This window comes from Balaenoptera musculus, chromosome 6 (assembly GCF_009873245.2).
Source record: "Balaenoptera musculus isolate JJ_BM4_2016_0621 chromosome 6, mBalMus1.pri.v3, whole genome shotgun sequence".
Taxonomy (NCBI): Eukaryota; Metazoa; Chordata; class Mammalia; order Artiodactyla; family Balaenopteridae; genus Balaenoptera; species Balaenoptera musculus.
This window is the reverse complement of record NC_045790.1, coordinates 33,599,047-33,605,046: the sequence shown is the minus strand read 5'-3', so window position 1 is coordinate 33,605,046 and position 6,000 is coordinate 33,599,047.

Below are 6,000 nucleotides of genomic sequence, written 5' to 3'. Positions count from 1 at the left end.
TTGGTAAGTGGCAGAGGCAAGACTGAAGCCTATATGTGTCAGATGACAAAGTCAACACTGCCTCCTCAAAGATTGAGCTCAGCTATAGCTTTCTACATAATGTACCTCTCTCTCTCTCTCTCTCTCTCTCTCTCTGTTCCCCTCTCGGTCTTTCTCTCTCCCTGTATTTACTCAAATCAGGATCCAAACATGGTTCACATGTAGCATTTGGTTGACAGGTCCCTTAATTCTCTTTTAGTAACAGTTACCTCCACCTTTTTAAAAACTGTGGTAAAATACACATAACATAAAATTTACCATCTTGACCATTTTTAGGTATGCAGTTGAGTAGTGTTAAGTCCATTCACACTGTTGTTCAACAGATTTCCAGAACTTTCTGTCTTGCAAAACTGAAACTCTATACCCAGTAAACAACAATTCCCCATTCACCCCTTTTCCCCCTGGAAACCACCATTCTAATTTCTGTCTCTATGAATTTGACTACCCTAAGTACCTCATATAAGTGGATTCATATGGTATTTGTCCTTTTGTGACTGACTTATTCTCTTAGCATAGTATCCTCAAGCTTCACCCATGTTGTAGTGATCTTGGGTGGCCTAGGCCTGCAGCGGCTTGAAGCGGGGTTTCGGTTCCCGGCCAGTGACTGAGGTTGGGTCGTGGCGGTGAAAGCACCGAATCCTAGCCACTAGACCAGTGGTCAGTGACAAGGCCCTGGCCCTAAGTCTTTGCAGAAGAAGAATTCCCACAAAGATGGAAAGTAGTGAAACAAGTAAAGTATTTATTAAGAGAAAAAAAGAGTACAGTATGTGTGGATAGACACACAGGAGGGCTCAGAGAGAGAGTGGCGCCCTCGTGGCAGTTTAAATCACTTATATGGGGCATTTCTTCCATGCTTCCTTTGACCAATCATTTTGATTTGTCTGATTCAGAGTCCATATTTGGTGTATCTCAGGCTTTTCCCATGTGTGCGCACGCATCTCTTAGCCAAGATGGATTCTACCAACGAGGCCTATGTGTAGGTTTGGTCAGTTGGCATGACTCCCCTTTTGACCTCCAAGGAGCCTTTCTGCACATGTGTAGTCGGGAAGGTCTCCTGACTTCGAGAATGAGGTCTCTTATCTTCTATCTAGGCAGGGCTGAGCCTCCTCTCTCAGTTGTCCTGTTATTCCCGTCTCAGAGTATCGGTCCACAAGGAACGAACTCAAACCGTTTGCCCTGAGGGCCCATCTGTCTCTTGCCTCAGTAGCATGTGTCAGAATTTCTTTCTTTCTTTTTTTTTTTTTTAAAGGTTTTATTTATTTATTTATTTATGGCTGTGTTGGGTCTTCGTTTCTGCGTGAGGGCTTTCTCTAGTTGCGGCAAGCGGGGGCCACTCTTCATCGCGGTGCGCGGGCCTCTCATTATCGCAGCCTCTCTTGTTGCGGAGCACAGGCTCCAGACGCGCAGGCTCAGTAGTTGTGGCTCATGGGCGTAGTTGCTCCGCGGCATGTGGGATCTTCCCAGACCAGGGCTCGAACCCGTGTCCCCTGCATTGGCAGGCAGATTCTCAACCACTGCGCCACCAGGGAAGCCCTTTCTTTCCTTCTTAAGGCTAATATTCCACTGTATGCATATAACATTTTGTTTATCCATTCATCTCTTGTTGGACACTTGAGTTGCTTCCAACTTTTGGCTTTGAAAATAATGCTAAGCACAAAGGTGTACAACTGTCTCTTCAAGATCCTGCTTTCAGTTCTTTTGGGTATATACCCAGAATGGAATTGCTGGATTGTGTGGTAATCCTATCTTCAATTTTTTGAGGAACTGCCGTACTGTTTTCCATAGCAGCTTCACCATTTTACAATCCCACCAACAGTACACAAGGGATCAAATTTCTCCACATCCTCACCAATGCTCACCTTTTTTTTTTTTTTCACTTATTTGTTGAAGAAACTGTGCCATTTGTCCTTTAGAACATCTCACAATGGCATCTTTGTGTTGCCATTTAACTTGTTCCTCTTTTTTCCTACATTTCCTGTAAACTTGTAGATCTAGATTCTTGATTAGATTCAGGCTCAATTTTTCTGGCAAGAATACAGGGCTGTGTACTTCCCTATTGCAACACACCAGGAGGTACATGATGTCTGAGTATCTCACTTCTGGTGATGTTAAGATTATTAGTGAGTTCAGGTGCTTTCAGCCTAATCCATCCCTTTAAAATTTACCCATCAGCTTTTTACCTAATGGTTTTAACAACCATTGATATTAGTTTACAGATGTATTATTTCATTAGGGATTCCAAAATGGTAATGTTCTAATTCTAATATTCCTTTTTGCATTTATTAGCTAGAATTGTTCTATAAAGAAGAGCTTTCCCACTATCAGGTTATCCTGAAATACAGTTAGTACAGGAACCATGCTTGATTTTTTCTTTCTCTTTTAAGATATAATTTTTAAATTTATTTTTGGCTGCATTGGGTCTTCATTGCTGCACGTGGGCTTTCTCTAGTTGTGGCGAGCAGGGGCTACTCTTTGTTGTGGTGTGCAGGCTTCTCATTGTGGTGGCTTCTCTTGTTGTGGAGCATGGGCTCTAGGCATGCGGGCTTCAGTAGCTGTGGCACGGGGGCTCAGTAGTTGTGGCACACGGACTCTAGAGTGCAGGCTCAGTAGTTGTGGTGCACGGGCTTAGTTGCTCCACGGCATGTGGGATCTTCCCGGACCAGGGATCGAACCCGTGTCCCCTGAGTTGGCAGGCGGATTCTTAACCACTGCACCACCAGGGAAGCCCTAGTCAGCAAATTTTATACCTGAAAGGAATCTTAAAAATTACTTAGTCCCATTATACATTTATTAATTTCTTATTTTATATTCAATATCCCTGAGTTAGACAAAAATTATTTTGCCATTTTATTTATTCATACCTGTATTAGGGTTCTCCAGAGAAACAGAGCCAATAGAATATATAGAGAGAGATAGATATAGATACAGATCTAACTATAGACATATAATCTATATATGTCTATCTATCCCTCCACCCATCCATTCATCTATCTAGAGAGAAAGAGATTTATTTTAAGGAATTGGCTCATGTGATTGTGGGAGCTGTCAAGTCTGAAATCTGTAGGGCAGGCTAGCAAATTGGAAATTCAGATAAGAGTTGATGTTACAGTCTTGAGTCTAAAATCTTCAGGGCAGGGCAGCAAGTGGGAAACTCAGGCAGGGTTTCTATGTTTTAGCCTTGAGGCAGAGTTGTTCCTTCTTCTGGAAAGCTCAGTCTTTGCTCTTAAGGCCTTCAACTGATTGGCTGAAGCCCCCACTTTATGGAGTGTAACTGCTTTACTCAAGTCTATTGACTGTAAATGTTAATCACACCTGGAGAATATCTTCACAGCAACATCTAGACTAGTGTTTGTTTGACCAAATAACTGGGCACCTTGGACTAGTCAAGCTGACACAAAATTAACCACCACAATATCATCCTACCACAGCCTGTAAATGAGACGTGCATATATTTTACAAAATGATACATAAAGAAAACTGGAACCAGAACTAGAAAATCAGACTCAGATTATCCTCTTGCATATGTAAATTAAGTAGGCATAGAGATTTTAACTGATTTGTTCAAAAGCTGATGACAGAACCAAGGGAGTGAGCATACAGTGATTCCCCTTAGGGCAGCCCAAACCCTTGGATCTTAACTCTGGATACTTTATACTATGGAGAACTCACAATTCTGGACTTCCTTACTTTGAGGATCATTACCTCCCATGGTTTGAGAGCAAATAAAAATGTTGCCTAGGCCATGGCAGCTTATCTTTTTCCCAACAAACGCACAAGCACAAGAAAGGGTTGATGGTGACAACGTTGAACTTTACCTGAGCTCTGTACTTTCAGAAAACAGTGACATTAAGAAATCCCTCCAGAGGGGCTTCCCTTTTGATGCGGTGGTTAAGAATCTGCCTGCCAATGCAGAGGACACAGGTTCAGGTCCTGGTCCGGGAAGATCCCACATGCTGCAGAGCAACTAAGCCTGTGTGCCACAACTACTGAGCCTGTGCTCTAGAGCCCGCAAGCCACAACTACTGAAGCCTGTGTGCCTAGAGCCCATGCTCCACAACAAGAGAAGCCACTGCAATGAGAAGCCCGCACACCGCAACAAAGAGTAACCCCCGCTCGCCACAACGAGAGAAAGCCCACGGACAGCAATGAAGACCCAATGCAGCCAAAAATATAATTAATTAATTAATTAATTTTTAAAATTAGAAAAAAGAAACCCCTCCAGGGACTTCCTTGGTGGTCCAGTGGTTGGGAATCCGTCTTTCAATTCCAGGGACGCAGGTTAGATCCCTGGTCAAGGAACTAGGATCACACATGCCGCAAGGCAACTAGGCCTGCACACCGCAGCTACTGAGCCCTCACTCAGGAGCCCGCGTGCCACAACTACTGAGCCCGCATGCCGCAACTACTTAGTCCGCATGCCACAACTACAGAGCCCATGTGCCGCAACTACTGAGCCTGCACACTCTGGAGCCTGCAAGCCACAACTAAAGAGCCTGCGTGCCACGACAAAAGATCCCATGTGCCACAATGAAGATCACGCATGCCGTAACTAAGACCCAAAGCGGCCAAATGACTAAGTGAATATTTAAAAAAAGAAAAAAAAGAAATCCCTTCAACCTTTTAACCTTTTGTTTTCTGAAATCCCCCACCCTTTTATATTCTGGGAAACGGTTTACCCAAAAGAAAACCATGTGACTTAGATAAGACTAACTGTCGACTCTGTCTCATGTCTCCCTGCTTGACTTGTGACTGTGACAAGACCAAACACGGATCTTTCCCTTCACCCAAACCTGCTGACGGGAGGCCAGCCACAGACTCTCCAATTCCTCATTCTTTGTCTTTGTGAATGATTAGCTGAGATTAGAACTATCTGTCTGCCTCAAACTAGCTAGACACAAAGATAAAAATTTCCTCTTCAGCGAACTGACTGAGATGCCTCCTGATTGCAAAACAAACCCACCTGTGAATTCCCCCACCTGTAACCTGTCTACTCCTCCCTATAAAAGACTAGGGCAACACCACCCTGCCAAGAAACTCTGATCTTCACATCTGGGGTGCTCTTCTATTGCAATTAACTGAATAAGGTCAATTTTCTTACTTGTTCAGGTATTGTCTTTGGCAATAACATCCACCAAAGGGCTGAGAATAAAAAACCAAAGTAAAAAAAGAAGAAAAAAGGAAAAAAGTGATCTAAGCACACTAAGAGAGAGATGAGTCATAGAGCTACAAGGAAAAGGAAGGTGTAGTTGCCTCAAGTCATGTACTGTGGCTCATTAAACCTATACCTCCTCAACTGGATTATTAAACCATTATCCATTCAGCTTCAGGGAAGAGGAACAGTGAAGGAGTTCATTAATTGATTTCTGGATTGAATTGAATGAAATCTATTAATTTCTTTAGTGCTAATCAGGGAGAAGTTAAAGGTTGAGAAAGGAACAAAAGCAGTCCCTGACAAAAGCTGCCCTGGCACTCACAGCTATGCCATGGTATTCTCCTGTTGAACATAATCTCAGACAAGGTTACTCAGAGACCTTGATAAAGTGAGACAAAATAAGGCCACTTGATAATTTTGCCTAGGCTACTGTGCCACACACACAGAACCAAACATCCTGCTATCTTGGCTGAAATGAGTGACTGCTGCTTCTTTACCAATTTCTGTCTTTCCTTGCTTCAGCCTGCCCTCTTTATAGATAAGATTTGAGATAGCCAAAGGTAGAATTGCCTTTGGCTGATGGCATCCAATTTAGAGAGAACCTTGCTTCCTTAGACCCTGTCCCAAGGCATCCTCTTACTGAGACATCCCATGCTGCAACAAGTAATTAACCCAACCTGTTTACTTTGGCTGGAAGACATCGACATGGTACCACGGCTAAACCATCAGATAATCCTAAAGAAATCAATGAAATATGTTTTAAAAAAATGTTTTTTGAGCTTGTTACAAAGCAAAAGCTATTAAAGGAA